Below are 19684 nucleotides of genomic sequence, written 5' to 3'. Positions count from 1 at the left end.
TATGTGGTACTCACAAATAGCTACATGTTAACTTGATATACATAAGGGGCAAATGACACAATCACCTATCACAGACCCTTTCCTAAGCTAGGAAAATCAGGAAGGCCTTTAGAAAATCGTGTAAGTGAGGAAGGAATACAGGTTTCAAAGACAGATAAACTGGTATTAGTCCTAGTTTGGCCTCTTACTTTTTAAACTCGGATGGGTTACCTAACACTCTCAACTTTAATTCATCACCTGTAAAATAGAATAAAAACATCTACTCACCAGAGTAGGGAGGTAAGGATTAGAGACGTGTATAACTCTCCAATATAGTGCCTGCACACAGTGGACATTTAACAAGAGTGGCTACTGTTAATACTATGAAGGAAGCCTCAGAGTGGACCACATTTATCCCAGGCCCACCTGCCATCATATCAAAGTGATTGACTTCACCACCTGTAGTGGGTTGATTTTGTTGGATTCAATGCAGACCATTTTTGTCAAGCTTCCAGACTGAGGAAGAGTGCAAGAATGTTCTCAGGCTGCAAGACCTGGTAGATAAATTACAGGCAAAGGTGAAATCATACAAGAGACAAGCTGAGGAGGCTGTAAGTATCTTTAAGCCCTTGAGGGAAGAAGAAAACTTCGTTGGGGGTAGAAAGTATATTAAGAGAATGTGTTAATGAGAAAGAAAGAGACAAAGTAAGAATATGTCATTCTTATTTTAAGAGAGATGATATAAATATGAATTTACCCCCAAATCCTAATTATAGAATAAGACCTCAAGACGAGATATTTTTATTATTAAGCAATTTGTAGGGGTTGGGGGAAAAAAAAGAAAATTCCAAATAACCCACCTTACTTGATAGCTGCAAAGAATATCCAGCAGAAAATCTAACACCATGATAAATATTCCTCTCCCTCTAGAAATGCACAAAATCAATTGTTCCCAAAAGCCAAACAGAAATCTTTTACCCCAGCTGACTCCTTCCCTCACTACCACTGTCATCAGCAGGGACTTATCCCTGCACATTCGCTGTAGCAAATTAGGATGTGTTGGAAGGTTATCCAGCTTCACTTTTCCTGGTTGTTCCCCACTCTTCCAGACACAATGGAGTGGGAAAGAGGTAAGAAAAGGGAACACGAAAGGGAGAGGCACGAATGGTAGTAAGTCCAACCAACAAAGGGCATACTTTCTTCCTATCCCCATCCCCCCACCCGCAGCGTCTCTGTATACCAGAGTCAAAATATATGGCAAAAACATTTCAACTGGGATTTTCCCGAAGTTAGAATTTGACCTTACATTTATTGTCTAACCTCTGTGAGCGAGCGCACATGGGTCTCTTCTTCCTTTCCACTCAGTCCATACATCGTAAATAGACTTCACGTATACATGGGTTTGACATAATGAGCTCGTCTCTTCCATTTCAAAACTATTTCCTCTTTCATTCTTTAGAATAAAAAATGTAATTGAAGTTACAACTTCTGTCTGGATTTGAAATCACATATGACAAACAAACCGTAAGAAGAAAATATCTGAGTTGAGGAAATAATCCTGTTTGTGAAAAGTGCAATGAGAACCACAAAGTCTAACTCTCACAACTTTATTCTTAGGAGGAACAATCCAATGCTAATCTTGCCAGATTCCGCAAGCTCCAGCACGAGCTGGAGGAGGCCGAGGAACGGGCTGACATTGCCGAGTCCCAGGTCAAAAAGCTGCGGGTGAAGAGCCGGGAGATTCACACACAAGTCAGTGCAGAGTGAACACATCTGCCTGATGCTGCCAAGGGGCTGAAGAAATGCACAAAATGTGCTATTTTGGGTCACTTGCTTTGTGATGTTTTTCTCTTCATGTTGAATAAATAAAAACTACAGTGAACTGATAAACTGAACCAGACTTATTTACTTCCAAAATTATTTATTCTCAAACACAGTTCTCACCTAGCTATTATTTTTTAACATTATATATGGCTTTGTGGAACATTCAATATCTGTACCTCCCTCACCACCCCGCATCCCTGTTCCCATCTCCAGCTCCACCACACACACACACAATTACCTTTTACTGGACTTCATTTTATTAAATCTCTCTAGACTGTTACAAATGACTAAGGAAACCACTCATGGAGGTTACCCCTTCAGACAGGACACACTCATGCACCCACTGAACAGGTGGTTACTGAGCATCTACTATGCGCCGGGCACTGCTCTCAGTACTATGGGAATAGCAGTGAACAAAGCATAGTTCCCTCCCTCTGGGAACTTATATTCTGCAAGGAAAGAAAGGCAGACAACAAATAAGAAGCTGTCTCTACTATATTTAAAATAGATAATCAACAAGAACCTACTGTATAGCACAGGGAACTCGGCTCAGTATTCTGTAATAACCTAAACGGGAAAAGAATTCGAAAAAGAATGGACACTTGTATGGGTATAAATGATTCACTCTGCTCTACACCTGTAACTAACACATCATTGTTAATCAACTATACTCCAACATAAAATTTTTGTAAAAAGATCTACAAAAAAAATAAGAAGCTGTGTAATGTGTCAGGTAAGTGCTCATGAGAAATAAGAAAAGTAAGAGGGAGGCAGTTAGTACTTTGTAGAGAGGAGTCCAGAAAGGCCTCTCTAAGAAAAACACATTTGAGCTGAGACCTGAAGGAGGCAAGAGTATTCCAGGCAGAGGGAACAAAAGAAAATGCAAAGGCCCTGAGGCAGGGGCACCTTGGCATGTCCCAGGGACAAGAAGGAGGCCAGCAGGGCTAGAGGAGAATGAGCAAGATAGTTACGGCATAAGAGAGGAACCTGGGACTCCAGGGATCATGTAGGGCTTCAGGGCCACCTGAAGACTTTTTTCTTCACTCAGAGTGAGATGGGAAATCTTTGGAGTGTTTTGAGCAGAGGAGTGATATTAACACACATTTTAAAAGAATCACTCTGGGGACTTCCCTGGTGGTGCAGTGGTTGAGAATCTGCCTGCCAATGCAGGGGACACGGGTTCGAGCCCTGGTCCTGGAAAATCCCACATGCCGCGGAGCAACTAAGCCCATGGACCACAACTACTAAGCCTGTGCTCTAGAGCCCGCAAGCCACAACTACTGAGCCCACATGCTGCAACTACTGAAGCCCTCACACCTAGAGCCCGTGCTCCACAACAAGAGAAGCCACTGCAATGAGAAGCCTCTGCACTGCAAGGGAGAGTAGCCCCCTTTCACCGAAACTAGAGAAAGCCCGTGCACAGCAAAGAAGACCCAAAACAGCCAAAATGAATAAACAAATAAGCCTTTAAAAAAAAAAGAATCACTCTGCTGCATTGAGAATACAATGAAGGGGGCAGAGGTAGAAACTGTGAGACCAGTTAGGAGTCTACTGCAAAATAAAAGATAAAAATGACAGTGGCTTAGACCAGAGAGATAGGCACTGGGAGATGACGAGAAGCAGATGGATTCTAGATGTACTGTGAAGGTAGCACACATAGGGTTTTCTGACAGATTGGATGGATGTGTGGGTGAGAGAGAGAGAGAGAGAGAGAAAGGACTTATGAAAAGAGGAGGAATAAAACAAGAAAGATTTAGTGCAGTATAAACATGAGAAGTTTGGTATCTAGAAAGAGAGGAAGCAGTAGAACAAAAATGCAATCTAGACAAAAATTGTACTTTATGCACTCCTGTCCCTCTTCCACCTTCTACCATCCACACTCCCTTGCCTCCCAACCCCTATCAGCCTCACTCCTTTACAGTATAAACTGCACAGGCCTCAATCGCAAAAATGTCTAAAATTAATAACAGTTTAAAACAAAAAAATTCAAAATACTCTCCTAAATTAAATTTTGGATCAAAGAGGCAACCAAAAGTAGAATCACAAAAACTTCTAGAAGTAAACATAAGAGTAAATCTTTGTGACCTTGGTTTACACAAAGATTTCTTAGATGCCAACACCAAAAGCACAAGCCATGAGAGAAAAAATTGATAAACTAGATTTCATCAAAATTCAGTTTCTGCACTTTGAAAAACACTGTTAAACAGAATGAAAGGGCAAGCCACCGACTGAGAAAAAGTATTTAAATATTATACCCCTGATAAAGGACTTGTGTCCAGAATACATACAGAAATCTATATCTTCACTAAAAAGAAAGCAAATCACCCAATTTTTAAAGAGCCAAAAGATTTAAACAAACATTTCACCAAAGAAGATATACACAGAGCACATGAAAAATGTTCATCATGAATCATTAGGGGACTAATAATTAAAACATAATGAGATATCACAACACACCTATTACAATGACTAAAAGTCCAAGTGTTGGCCAAGAGGTGGAGGTACTGGACCTCTTACACTGGCTAGTGGTCATGTAAAACAGCATAACCATTTTGGAAAATAGTTTGGCAGCCTCTTAAAAAGTTAAGAAATTACCCATTTGTTCCAGTCGTTCCACTTCTAGGTATTTACTCAAGAGAAATGAAAACGTATGTCCACACAAATATTCACAGCATATTTATCTGTAATAGCCCCAACTGAAAACCACCCAAATGGCCATTAACAGGTGAATGGACAAACACATTGTGGTAAATCCATATAATGTAATACTACAAAATGATAAAAATAAACTATTGGGTTTCCCTGGTGGCGCAGTGGTTAAGAATCCACCTGCCAATGTAGGGGACACGGGATCGAGCCCTGGTCCAGGAAGATCCTACATGCCGTGGAGCAACTAAGTCCATGCACCACAACTACTGAGCCTGCGCTCTAGAGCCCGAGAGCCACAACTACTGAAGCCCACGCACCTAGAGCCCGTGCTCCACAACAAGAGAAGCCACTGCAATGAGAAGCCCGCACATCGCAACGAAGAGTAGCCTCCGCTCGCCGCAACCAGAGAAAAGCCCGCCCGCAGCAACGAAGACCCAACGCAGCCAGAAACAATAAATAAATAAAATAATAAAATAAATAAAATTTTTTAAAAAAATGATAAATATTAAATATTAACACACACAAAAACATGGATGGATCTCAAAATAATAATGTTGATGGAAAGTAGCCAGACCAAAAAAGTGTAGACTCTATTATTCCATTTATATAAAATTCTAGGGAAAAAAATGAATCTATAGTGACTGAAAGCTGAGTAGTGGTTGCCTAGGGATAGAGAGGCAGGATTTATGGGAGGCACAGAAGGACAGTAGGATGTATTACAAAAGACCAGGAGGAAACTTTGGGCGTGATGGACATGTTCATTATCTTGATTCAGATGATGGTGTCACAGTGTATACATATGTCGAGACTCTTTAAATATGTACAGTTCGTTATACATCAATTATATCCCCATAAAGCTGTTAAAATTTTTCATTGGGGGAAATACTACAATTATAGTGCTTTGGGAAAATAATAATTAGGATACTGTATATCCAACTTTAAAGCCAGAGTTATAATTTTTGATAGGAATTACATTAAATCTATTTACCAGTTTGGGGAAAATTAGCTTACTTACTATGTTGATTCTTCCAATTCGTGAATAAAGTATGTTTTTCCATTTATTCAGATCCTCTTCAATTTCTGTCTTCCTTGTTTTACAGTTTCCAGCATACAAGTCCTGTACATGTTTTGTTAGATTTACACCTAAATTCTTCTTTTTCTTTCTTTTTGTTTTTAAGTAATTGTAAATTGTATTGTATTTCTTTGTTGTTTTTTTTTTGTGGCTGCATTGGGCCTTTGTTGCTGCACGCAGGCTTTCTCTAGTTGCAGCGCAGCGAGCGGGGGCTACTCTTCATTGTGATGCACGGGCTTCTCACTGAGGTGGCTTCTCTTGTTGTGGAGCATGGGCTCTAGGCACATGGGCTTCAGTAGTTGTGGCTCTCGGGCTCTAGAGCATAGGCTCAGTTGTTGTGGTGCACGGCCTGAGTTGCTCCATGGCATGTGGGATCTTCCCGGACCAGGGATCAAACCTGTGTCCCCTGCATTGGCAGGCAGATTTTTAACCACTGCACAACCAGGGAAGTCCCTGTATTTCTAATTTCGGTGTCCACATGTTCACTGCTAGCATACAGCCTAAAGAAATACAACTGATTTTTGTATGTTTATGTTATACACTGAAACCCTACTGAACTCACTTCATAGTTCTGAGTTTGGGGGGAAATTCTTTGGGATTTTCTACATCAACAATCATGTACCTCAGAAAACAACCACTTAAGGTGAATCTAAATTAATTAAAATGAAGTCCAAAATTACACAGTAAACTGTGGGGAAAAAGTCTGATTCGGATTTTATCATAAAAATCAAGCCAGAACTACTGAAATAAATTTATTTTCTCTTATACTTCACAAGATTTACGTTATAACTGCATCTCTGTTAATTCTCAGAACAAAGAATGAATCAATGTTGGAGTTGGGAGGGAAGGAACATCCTTCTCACAATCTTGTATGATGTGGCACCCTTTATGTTTAACTTTTGCAATGCAATCATAAAGAATGTCCTTTTTTGCAAAAACTGTATCATGTCTTCATTGATATTTTAAGGGTCTTCCTAATCCTTTGATCCTAAACTCACTCTCTTGAAGCACTTATTAGATCATCACTGTCCATGTTCAGAACTTTATAATTATTAACTTGTTCAGTGCTGCTGCATCACCCTGGCCAGTGGCTTTGCAGAATTCAAGCAGGTTTCTAATACCACTTTCATCAACTTCATTAAATTCTGAAAATTTTGCAGTATTTGTCATTTTATTTTGCAGTCATGTTGCACTGACTATTGCATATTTACAACACCTGATAATCAGTATGCTCATGTACTAGGGAATAACAAAACTGACTCCATATCAGATCTGTTTCTTTTACTTTAACCTTTGTACTTCGTTTTTGCTACAACTTAATGTTGCCTATAGCCTGAAATATACAGGATAGCCAATTCTCAAGGTTCTGGCCTTTACAGGTGTAACACTTTTCCATTCATAGAGAGATAAAAAGTTGCAGAACAGAGAATAACATGTCTTGTTGGAGGTTTACAGGAACACCATGACCTGACCTAAGTGGACAGTGCAAGAGCAAAGGATTCCGACACCAAGTTTGCAACAGCTAACAACACTCCCTCCCCTTTTAGTATAAAAAAAGCCTGAATTCTACCTCGGGGAAGATCGTTCTAGCCCATCTTACCTGAGGACCCTAGCCCACCATCTTCTCGGTCTGCTGGCTTTCTGAATAAAGTCACTATTCCTTGCCCCAACCACTCGTCTCTCGATTTGTTGACCTGTTGTGCGGCAAGCAATATGAGCTTGGGCTCCGTAACGATCATTAGAGAATACTTATTGTTTTCTTATGCCACATCGCTACTGTGGAGACTCTAATAACAGGCATTGTACTACTGCAAACCTTAAAACAGTCATACCCTTTGCCCAGAAAGTCTATTCTATAAATATCGTCAAGATATGCATAAACATATGCACACATATGTTTACAGGAATATTTAAAAGAAAAAAAAATTAGCGCACCCTAAGTGCCCCAAAATAGAAAACTGAGTACAGTCATAGGATGGAACGATATGTAACTATTAAAAATCATGATGTAGAAGAAGAGTTAATATCATGATAAAATTTCCTATAATCTGTTAAGTTGTAAAGGCAGAATACAAAACCATGTTTACAGGCTGATACCCTAATTGTGTATTTGTTTAAAGCACGTGTTTAAAAAAAAAACTGTGTATGCGTTTACAAACATAAAAAAAAGTGTAAAAGGACTTAATCCAAATTCCGGTAGAGATTACTTCTATGCTAAAATCTTAGGAGTGATTTAACTTTTTCCTTCAGTGTTTGATTATGTTTTTCAATCTTTTTACAATGTGTACCTCACTTTGGGAATTTTTTTAAAGGCTCGTATTTTTTAAATACAATAAATAAAAGGAACGTGCTTCTTAAGAGGACTTCATACCCAATTCTCATCAAAGACATGGGTATAACTGACAAGAGAAAGGTGAAGAGGAGAGGGTCATTTGATGGACGAGACCATTAGCACAACTACTAAAAGCTGTTGCCTTTCATCCAAGTTTTCGGTAAGCATTAACATTCCAGGGCTAACACAGCAGCTGTCGGTGAGCAAACTTAAATTCTGCCTCCTGGCTGTGACAGAGGTTTGGACACATGTTACATTGACACCAGTGTCCCCAGACACCTTCACTGCGGACTTAGTCGGTCCCATTTTCCTAAGTGGGAAGCTGAAGAATCAGCTGTGGGCAGATGCAAAGAACCTTATTTCCTTAAGGATGGAATTTAACAGCCTGATTCCTCCCTCCTGGCTCCAAGCGCCACCAAGATGCTGCTTCCGGAGCCCACGAGAGAAAAAGAAAGCCTCTTCGCTGATGAAGGAGGAAAACATTCCCCTTGGGGAACACACCCAAAACAGGGCTTTTCTTATATTATAATAGCCTGACCTTCCCAAGAGGGCGGGCTATTTTCTCAGCTCCTCACAGAAACAACGGCTTATGGCTCTCTCTTGGGGCAACTGAGGTAAAACACAGGGGGAGCCCTCAAATTATGAAAAATGTTGTTAGGAGGATGGATGGGAAAGGTGGTATCTTTGGAGCAACAGAATCATATTTTTTTCCGGTATATTCTGAAAAATAATTCTATTGATACCCACAGTTTTTAGTACCCAAAAATGGATTTAGCCCTATATATTACATAAGTATATGTATATGCAAAGTAATAAAATGCCTATAAACGTACTGAAAAACTTCAAATGGAATTTGGCGACTTGAGAATTTTCAGAAATTTCCTTGCAGCCCAGTCACGTCAAGAGCCGGGGGTTCAAATTCCCTCGCCACTTCCGGCTTCACACCCTCCCACCACACGCACAGTTAAGCTCTGGTATCGCGGAGCTGACGAGAAATGCCTGCCTCTCTCACAAATTCCAAACGTACACTCACCGGCCAGGGACCCTCACCATCTCCAGGCTGATCCCAACCCTGGCGGAATCACTTCCAGCCTTTCCTTCCCCGGTGGTGCACTCCTCCCATGATGCCCCGGGGCGCACCCCTCCCATGATGCCATGGGGCGCACCCCTCCCATGATGCCCCAGGGCGCACTCCTCCCATGATGCCCCAGGGTGCAGCCCTCCCATGATTCCCCAGGGCGCACTCCTCCCATGATGCCCCGGGGCGCACCCCTCCCATGATGCCCCGGGGCGCAACGGAAGCAACTCCTCACCTCTCTGGGAAATTGAAACCGCCTTTCTTCTCGGTAGTTACCGGGTGTTTCCTTGGAAGTCGACGGCTGCTGATTTTTTCACGTGTTTTCAATACTGTGATCCACCCACCCTCCCCGAACTAGATGGTAAGCTGTTTGAGAGAACCAACTTCTAATCCCCAATGCCTGGAACGGTGTCTTTATAAGCCATTTGCTAAATGAAGAGCAGCTAAACTTTTTGTTTGACAGAGTGAAGCAAAGCTGAGTAGAAAAACAGCAGATAACAGAGCCAACGCTCAGCAGAGAATATGGAAGAATAGCGTTACCTTTATAATAACAGCTGACATTTAAAACCCTAAATCCTTACCTTAGTTTGCAAGGCTCTAAGCATCTGGCCCCTAGCCGCTTCTGCCACTTCATTCCTTGCTACTGTATCCCTGGCTCCTTTCATCCCTGCCCTACTGGCCTTTATTCTGTTCCTCTGCAGGCAAGTTCCCCTCCCAGAGCCTTTGCATTTGTTTCCTCTGCCTGGAATACTGTGCCCCGTTGATATTCTCCTGGCTTGCTCTTCCTCTAAGTGCTCAAATACCATCTCTTTAGAGAAACTTATCCTGATTGATCCATTTCAAACCCACACAGCCACTGTTTCCTTATCCTAATTTTCCTTTCCTTCAGAGAATTTATCACTAATTGACATTTGATATCTGTTTGTTTGTTGTCTGTCCCCACATACACACACACTAGAGTAGAGTTTCCATGAGGGCAGCGACTTTGCCTATTCTGTTCCCTAGTGCTTAAAATCTTCCCAGCATGTAGTAAGCCCTCAATGAATGTTTGATGAATAAACAATTGAATACGTGCATGCTCCCTGTTACCGGCTCTGTGCACTACAGCTTCAAAATTAGCAATTCCATATGTGAATTTCATCACCATCCTGGTTTTGTGAGAGATCTCAAGCTGGTTCCATCTAGCCCCATCTTGGTCAAGTTTGAGGATTTTGCCATCATACCCCCAACCACCTTTTGGGTAGGGTGATAAATTTATCTGGGTTTGCCCAGGATTGTCCTGATTTTAAAACTGAAGTCTCAGGAATCTCTTCAATTCCAAGCAAATTAGGAAGGTTGGTCACCCTGCTTTGAGGTATCTAGGCTCCATCTTCCTCGTCTTGTTTTATTGTTGTGAGTGTGTGGAATGAGGGGGTGGGGGTGGGGGGTGGCGGTGACTTAAGAGTGTTCTGGGCCATCTGGAGAGGAAATTGGCTATATGTAGTGGGTAGAATGGGAGGGCTGGATGGCCAGTAGTGAGGCTGTGGTCAGCTGATGGGCCTTACCAAACAGCAACAAAAAAGAGATGAAAGAACAACATAGAAGATGCTGTCCTGGCTTCCAGAGCCCTCTGGCACAGGCAATGGTTGGTACATTCTCTAGAGAAAGTTCCTGGCTTCTAAGTCTCAGGCTCTGCTGTTGACATGGCCTCACCCACTCCATGTCACTTTCAAAAAGTAGCCTATCATGCATTTATTAACTCAGTTGTCACAAGAACCCCATGAGTTAGGTATTGTTATTATCCCCATTTTACAGATGAAGAAACTGAGGCTCAGAAAAGTAGAATAAGTTGTGCAAATTCAAATAGTTTAAATAGTGAAGTCAGGATTTGAACCTCAGTATTCTGACTCTCAAAGTCCACTCTTAGTCACTACATTATCATGCAGCTCTTAACAATGTAAATATACATTTGGGCTATGCCTAGCCAAGGGCATAAAATCTTTTTTTTTTTTTTAGGCTATGTTGTTTCATACCCCAACAGTTGAAATTAAAAGTAATTGATCACGCGTTTCTTAGTTCTAATGAGGCTTTAAGCACTGAAGAAACCAACAAAAAAAATACAACTACTAGACAAAAAAGGGCAAATGACATAGACCCTAAGTCTCACAGGTATCAGTCAAGATTATGAGGTCAGATAAGAAAGTCTCCAGTTTACTGGACAGACCTAACTGGTAGAATTTCTTCTCTGAACACAATGTTCCCAGGCCATGCACACCCTCTCTCCATGATATTTTCAAAGAAGGATGCCTCATTTGCGTGTAATTCTGAGAAGCATGTATAATTCTGAGAGCTTTAGTGTCTTAACAGGATCTTGCAAAGCCAGAAACAGCTGTCTTGTAGTGAAAACACAAACTGGACTTGGATTCAAACCAGACTTGTTCTAGCTCCCATTCTGCCACTTACTAGCTGTGTGACTAGTCACTTAATCTCGCCAAGCCTCAGTTTTCCAACCTGTAAAACTGATAAATCTATGTCCTCACTGATTGAAGGAAAATCAGTTTAAACATTTCTCTGGATAATCCCCCATCAACTTTTTGCTTTGCAAAATTGTAGTGTAGAAATGCCAGCAGTATGGAAGTTTATGTATTGCAATTGAAAGAGTTCTGAACTAGAGCTCTTAGATCTGAGAGTACAATGGGAAGGGGGTCTGTCTAATTAATTAGCATTAATTAGGTAACCTGTCCAGAACCTCAGTTTCTGATTCTGTAACATCAGGGTTAGATTAGGTAATATTCAAAGTTCCCCTCTAGTTCTGGATCTAATATTCTCACTCAATATTTTTAATTAGGCGATTAAATATAAATTTGTATCATTCACTAATATACCTGTCCTGTGACTTTTGCCCAGAAATTTCTGTTTCTGGCTGGGGAACTTCTTGCTGCTTTTCGAAATTTCATCTGTTACATAGCTCTTAGATAGTTGTAACGGGTAAGGGATAATCCTCCTATCAGCACAGTTAACTGCCCTTTCTTCTCAAGTAGCCCTCTGCGGAATGAACTTGATTACACTTGTTTCCTGGGCCTCTCTATTTGGCCCTGCTGCTGCTTTCTCCATCTAAATCTGCATTTCCTCTGAATGCACCTTATATAGTGATTCGTGGAGAGATTTGCTCCCAGGGAAATCAGGAAAACTTGTTCCTCCTCCTTAACACCTGCTCACTCCTTAATCCTTGCCTTCAAAGCTTCCACCCCCACCATCCTGCTGACATTAATGTCAGGATCACCTCTCTGACTAACCCAATGCCCTTTTCATGGTCCTCCTTTTCTCCATCTTCTCTGTAGAGCTTTTTACTATATCCTCTCTCTTGAAAATACCACCCTCTCGAAAATACCACCTCCCTTGACTTCTTCTGACACTAATAATGAAGTTCACATCACTTTAGAGTTGACAAAATGATTTTGTAACAAGACTGGAGAAAACCCTCATTGACAGAACTCCTCTCAGGGATGGGAGAGATGGAATGATGGTGTGGGGTGTGAGCTGGGGACTGCAGGGCATAGTGGTGGGATAAAGATGAAGCTCCCAAAGGGAGTATGTGAGTAAAAATAGGTGATCACCTAACTTTCTAAGGATAAAAGTGGTGTTCTTTACTTGAGGACTTTTATTTTGTTGAGTAACCAGAGGAGTAGGCATGCAGGTCAATGGCAGAGCTAAACGGCACCATGTAACAGAGGAACAACTGAGTACCCGTAGGGGTCGGGCAGACACCTCAGGGGAAGAAAGGAAATCAACCACCTGCATCAGTGTGAAGGAAAATGGTCTTCGTGGAAGTCATTGCTGATGGAAACTGAATACTTTAGGGGATGTAATATAATCCTCTTCTAGTCTGCTCTACAAAACCTTCAGTAAAGCCTGCATTGCTCACTTATGTTTTTTGTGCTAGTGGATTATTTGCCAAGGTCTGTGTCAAGGTTGATACAGATTGAAACATACTGTTTGGCACTGGCTGGAAAGAGACTGCCTGCGGAGACAGCCACATCTTGACAGTATCTCATTTGATCCCCACACTATCCTCATGACTTGGGCAGAAACAGAATTATGTTTCTGATTTTGCAGCAGAAGGAGAAAACATCACAGCTGCAAAGAGAGGTGATGGGACATGCCATTTATGGCAGTAAATGACAGAAGTAAAATATGGATCCACGTGGCTCTTTTGACTCCAGCAAGATCTCACTCAGGTATTTGTTTACCTGAAGAATAACCTTTTTTTTCCACTCTTTTTCTCTTCATTTCCGCCTCTCACCTCTGCAACATGCAGCCTTTCTCTGAGAACCCAGCTTCCTTAATAAGTTCAACTATCAACTGCATACAGGTGACACCCTCATACTCACAGACCTACATCTTCAGCCTTAATGTCTCCTGTATGTAAACTTTGAATCCTTATCTCTACCTACTTAGCTGAATATCACCATCATCTCAATCTCAATCTGTCCAAAATTGAAATTCCTATTCCCCCCCTTCACTATTTCTCCTGGGCAGGTATCATGCCCCTAGATTTCTAGGCTGCAATGAGGGCTGGATGAAAGGTAGGATCCTCTGATTCCTTTTTCCTCCTCAAACTCGGCATCATCAAAGTCTTGTGGATCCTGCCTTCAGGGTATCCCTTGGGTTTTCTCTTTCCTTTTACATCTCATTTCTGTACTGCTTAATCAAGGCCCTCTTCATTTTACACCATGATTATTTTTATATTCAATGCAAATAGATATTACTTGCATGTTTAATATTATGTTGAGAGGATTGTAATATATTAATGTGGGATAGGGCCTCGAAAAATAAGTCTAGAGGACTTCCCAGTGGTCCAGTGGGTAAGACTCCGTGCTCCCAATGCAGGGGGCCCGGGGTCGATCCCTGGTCGGGGAACTAGATCCCACGTGCATGCCACAACTAAAGATCCCGCATGCCACAAAGAGGATCTCACATGCCGCAACTAAGACCTGGAGCAGCCTAAATAAATAAATAAATGTTAAAAATAATAACAATAAGTCTAGGGCTCAGAGAGGTCTTAAATGAGCTAAACATATTCCTTTCACCTCCTGGGGTTCTCTTTTTGCCAGGCCTAAATGGGACAGTGAGGCAGACAACTTCAAGCCCACACAATACTCTTCTTGAACCTACGGGATGGATCCGGAGATACCAGGGGACAATCACTGGGAAAGCCAGCCCTCTGGTGCTATGGAGAATTTTAACACACATCTGAATTTATAGGGTCATCCAGGGGTTAATTCTAACTGCCCACCTACTCCCATAAATCATATCAGAGCCTGTATAATCATCTTGGCAAGTTGTACACCAAGATTTTCTAAATAGTTGCTAAGTGGTTCTAGGACCTCAGGTTCTCCCTCTCCATTATATCCTACCATCAGTTCTATACTAATCTTAAGATATATGTGTGTGTCTACACACACACACACACACACGTTCACTTTTCTGCTTAAAACCTTGAAAGGTTCCCCAATGATCTCAGAATAATGTCCTGACTCCTTCCATGGGCATTGGGAGCCCATCACAGACAAGCCTAGCCCACTTCTCCAGCCTCACCTCCGTGTTACCCCCAACCCTTCCATCCAGGCTTGCCCATTCCACCTTCCTGAAACACACCCTGGGAAGTCTTGTTTCTAGCCACAATCCCTACGTTCCCTAAGCCTGAAACCTCCTCCCTGTACTCTTAAAATCTGCCTCCTTTAAGAGAGAGTAGAGGATAGAGGAAAAGGCGAGGCTTTGGAATCAGCAACCTGGGATTCCAATTCTGGCTCCATTGCCTACTAGCTGTGGGGCCTTTTGGTCAATCACTTAACTCCCTTAGGCCTCAGTTCCCCATATGGACAATGGGAATAATAAGAATATAAACAGTATAACCCCCTAAGGCTTGCAGAGAAAAATAAACATAATAAAATATACAAAAGTGCTATGTAAACTGGAAAGAACTACAAAAAGCATTATTATTATTTTTTATTATTATTATTATCTCCACAGTCACCATCCCCTTCAGATCTCTTCTCTCCTCCAAAGCAGTATCATTATCATTAATAACAATTCGAGAATATTTTACATACACAACACACCTTACGGGTTTTAAAGACCTTGTCCATACATCTAGTCCACTGTGCATCTCACTCATCTTGGCACTTAACCTTGGAAAAGTAATTTATCTTTTCGTGTCTATGTACTCTCTTCCCATGTCCATTATCACCTCCTTTGGATCAATGTCCCTATTTCATATCTCCTTTCCCCATTGCCAGCACTCAAAAGTGATGGGCTTGCACAAGTGAAAGGTTATAGGCATTGGCTCTAGAGCCAGAGAGGATTTGAATCCCATTTCTGCCACTTACTAGTTGTGTGGCCTTAGGCAGTTTATTTAAACTCTCAGTGGCCCAAATTTCTTCAGCCATAAAATGGGAATGATGTTAGCACCTACCCCACACAATTATTATGATGCTTAAGTGAGCCAATATGGATAAAGCCTGGCACGTAGTGAGTTCTTAATAAATATAAACTATTACTATTAAGTGAGACTGAGTCTGATTCCATTCTTTTCTGCCTTATCACTTCAGCCCTCTTTCAACACAGATTCCCCATGAATCGTCCTTATTCATTTATACACAGGAACAAAATCTACTGAGCATCTGTTACATACAAAAGACTGTCCCTTGGATAAAAGCAGCTGTGTTTATGCCTGATCACTGTCTGTTGCTTTCTCCTGGGCCAAATGGTAATAAGAATGAGACGAGTTCTCTGTGGATTGCAGCCTTCAGCCTTCTCCTCTTGTTTTCTCAAGCAGGGGGTAAGATGGTGTTCCAACATCACATCACCAGGTACAAAAAAGTTATTCATCTTTTTTTACTGAAAGGCTTCTCAGGCCCATTAACACGCTAGTATTTATGGTGAATCTCCAACAACAGGGAATAGAGTTGGCCACATTTCCTGAACTCATTTAGCCACGGGACCTTTTATTTCACAGTTTCTCTCAGAATCAGCATTCTGTCAAATCTACTTTGGAAAATGCTACGTGGAAGTCCTATTCCTATCTGTTTCTCCTTTGTCCACAATTTCATTTTGACTAATGCAAACTGTCCTTGGAAATGCCTCACCTATATGAGACTACCCACTGGAAGACTAGAGAATCTTTTTTTCTTTTTAATTGAAGTATAGTTGATTTACAATATTGTGTTAGTTTCAGGTGTACGGAAAAGTGACTCAGTTTTATTGTTTTCAGATTATATTCCATTATAGATTATTACAAAATATTGAGTATAATTCAGTACACATTGATCATATACAACATAAACAAGTCAGGCTGTATTGCTGTAAATGGCTCTAACTTCTAAAATGTATGGTAATTCCCACATAGTCAAACATTACTTATGTTTCAGCCAAAAAACAAACCCGAGCAACCATAAGAGTTGTCACAAACACCATGTATTTTCATTAGGACTTCTAGAACTTCCCATGGAACTTATGACTCCTTTTTTTTGTTTGTTTTTTCCTTTAGCTTGCTCATCTGTTTCCCATTCTATAGCAGATTAGAAAAAGGAAGATTGGGCTCACAGAGGCAAACACACTAACCACTCGTTCATTGTGGCATTATTTAGAATAGCCAAGACATGGAAACGATCTAAGTGTCCACTGATGGATAAATGGATAAAGAAAAGGTCATATACAATGGAATAATTATTCAGCCATAGAAGAGAATGAAATCTTGCCATTGGCAACAGTGGACCTTTAGGGCGTTATGCTATGTGAAATAAGTCAGACACAGAAAGACAGATCCTGTATAATCTCACGTATATGTGGAATCTTAAAAAACCAAAGTCATAGCAACAGAGATCAGATCTGTGGCTGCCAGAGGTGGTGGGTGAGAGGTGGGAGAACTGGGTGAAAGGGGTTAAAAGGTACAAACTTCCAATTATGACATAAATAAGTTCCGTGGTTGTTAAGTACAGCATGGTAACTGTAGTTAATTACACTGTGTTGTATATTTGAAAGTTGCTAAGAGAGTAGAGCTTAAAAGCTCTCATCACAAGGGCTTCCCTGGTGGCGCAGTGGTTGAGAGTCTGCCTGCCAATGCAGGGGACACGGGTTCGAGCCCTGGTCTGGGAAGATCCTACATGCCGCGGAGCAACTGGGCCGTGAGCCACAACTCCTGAGCCTGCGCGTATGGAGCCTGTGCTCTGCAACAAGAGAAGCCGCAATAATGAGAGGCCCGCGTGCCGCGATGAAGAGTGGCCTCCACTTGCCACAACTAGAGAAAGCCCTCGCACAGAAACGAAGACCCAACACAGCCATAAAAAAAAAAAACTCATCACAAGAAAAAGAAACTGTAAGTGAAGGGATAGATGTTAAGTAGACCTAATGCTGTGATCATTTTGCAATATATACATATATCAAATCATTATGTTGTACACCTTAAACATATACAGTGTTATATGTCAGTTACATCTCAGTAAAACTGGTGGGGCAGGTGGGTAGGAAAGGCCACCACTGTGTCCTCAGGACTCACTGGACACACCCTCTTGTGTCTGTCTCCAGGCAACGCCGGGGTGAGCAAGAAGGGCGGGAAGAAGAAGGCCTCCTCTTTCCAGACCGTGTCTGCTGTGTTCAGGGTTTGTTTTTTGGCAACTTCCACATTCGGTTGTATTTCTGCCCAGTGCAACGGCGTTTGCTAAGGTTAATGTGCTTCTTCTGGTTTGTGTCTCAGGAAAATTTAAACAAATTGATGGCCAATTTAAGGAGCACTCATCCTCACTTTGTGTGATGTCTGATTCCCAATGAGACCAAGACTCCTGGTGAGTAAGAATCCATCAGAACAGGAATCCCTGAAACGTATGCAAAATTCTGTGGGTGTGGGTGTGGGTGCACACGTGAGTATGTACATGTGTCTGTGTGCACGTGCATGTGTGTTTCCCTGAGGACAGGCTCATGATAGCCTTTATCACTTCTCAGTCTATGAAATAGGGCTGCCAAATTTAGCAAATTAAAACCGCGAGACGCCCCATTAAATTCGAATTTCAGATGAGACAATGAAAAATGTCTTAGTATAAATATGACCCATGCAATATTTGGGATATACTTATACTAAAAAAAAAAAAAAGGATTTACTGTTTCTCTGAAATTCAAATTCAACTGGGCATCCTGGGCATATTTTAACTGGCATCCCTTCTATGAAATTATATCCAAAATATTATGTACATATATAGGTACATTAAATCCATACCTTTCATAAAATTCTTAAAAACCTTTCCCCCCAAAGTGAAGAGCCACTATATTTGGCAAATAATCAGCTTAGGTGTTCCATAATAAAAACAGCATCAACAACAACTGTTTTCTGAGCCTAATGCAGTCCCATTATTATGTTATCTCTACTGTTTACAACACTTCACTGCAAGATAAGCATAATCATCTCCATTTTATAAATGAGAAAACTGAGAGTCAGAGACCAGGTATAGAGACATAGAACACCATGTGGTACAGTAGACGTTTAACCATCACCAATCCTGGATTCACAAATATGGCTGAGTTTCAGGGCCATTTGTCACAAAGGAAAGAACAAACCATCACACAGACTGGCTATGAGGCAGCTCTCTCACCAGCCAAGCTGTTGAATCCCAAAGGCTGGGCTTCTGGCATCAAGGTCCTGCTTCAGCAATGTTACAGGAGAGCAGAGGAATTAGATGATCAAGGAAAAGATCCCAGCTCCACCTATTACTGCCCAAGGGACCGCAGCTGAGTCCTTTAGCTTTCTAGTCTATAAAAGGAGGATTAAAATGGCATTTTCTTTATGCATTCACTTAGTTATTAATTCATTTATTTATTGAGTGAGCGCTTATAAAGTGTTGACTCATTTTGTAAATATTAACTCATTTAACCCGCCTTAGAGGGCTGTTGTGAGAATTAAATAAGCCGGTACACGTAAAGCATTTGAAACAGGTCCCATCACAAGAACAAAAAAAATTGTAACTATGTATGTTGACGGAGGTTAACCAGACTTATTGTGGTGATCATCTCAAAATATATACAAACATCGAATCAATATGTTGTACACCTGAAACTAGTAAAATGTTATATGCCAATTACACCTAATTTTTTTCACACACACACACTGTATTTTATTTTTACAAGAGATAAATAGACTGACACCAAGCATCGTACATGGATGACCACAACAAAAGCAACAATGATTGCAATTACCAAACATGAAACACACTCATACTATGTCATAATATTGACATTCAGTCCAGTAATCCTCCACTGTAACAGCTCCTTTACTTTGCAGTGAAAATTGATTTGTATATTCTCTGCCTCTGAGTCCTTGTGGGATTTTTTTTTTAATTCAGACAGAAAGTCACAAAAATTATACTCAGCCTCATCAGTTCACTCAGTCCCATGTAATTAATTTTTTTGTTCATCTTGATCTTTTGTTAGCACTTTTATGAGTTCATCAGTTTTTCATTAGAGTTCTGAAAATGCTTATTCATTCAGTTCAGCTGTACAGTCAGTTACCAGAAACCTGTACTTGTCAGAGTCTTTTCCATGAATTTCTTGAAGATGAAACCCTTTTATAGGAACATATTTGCAAAAGCATTAGAGTACACCCAGAACTGTCTGTAAATGACAAAAGACTTAAAAATGACCACAGTTAAAGATCTGATGAAAGTTCATAATAATGCAGTTGACAAGAAAATTAGTTATTTCTGAGATATACATTTTAAAGTAA

At 40.9% G+C, this 19684-nt stretch overlaps 1 long non-coding RNA gene across 1 annotated transcript; it reads left to right on the top strand.

The window, feature by feature from the left end:
- Positions 1 to 503: 503 nt before the first annotated feature.
- LOC309653759 lies at positions 504 to 1869 on the top strand. Its single transcript, XR_014259441.1, has 2 exons — positions 504 to 590; positions 1597 to 1869. It is a non-coding gene; the product is annotated as an uncharacterized lncRNA (long non-coding RNA).
- Positions 1870 to 19684: the final 17815 nt, after the last annotated feature.

The sequence above is a fragment of the Balaenoptera physalus genome, assembly GCF_965194825.1.
Source record: "Balaenoptera physalus genome assembly, contig: HAP1_SCAFFOLD_1132, whole genome shotgun sequence".
NCBI lineage: Eukaryota > Metazoa > Chordata > Mammalia > Artiodactyla > Balaenopteridae > Balaenoptera > Balaenoptera physalus.
This window is presented reverse-complemented; position numbering and strand designations above follow the sequence as displayed.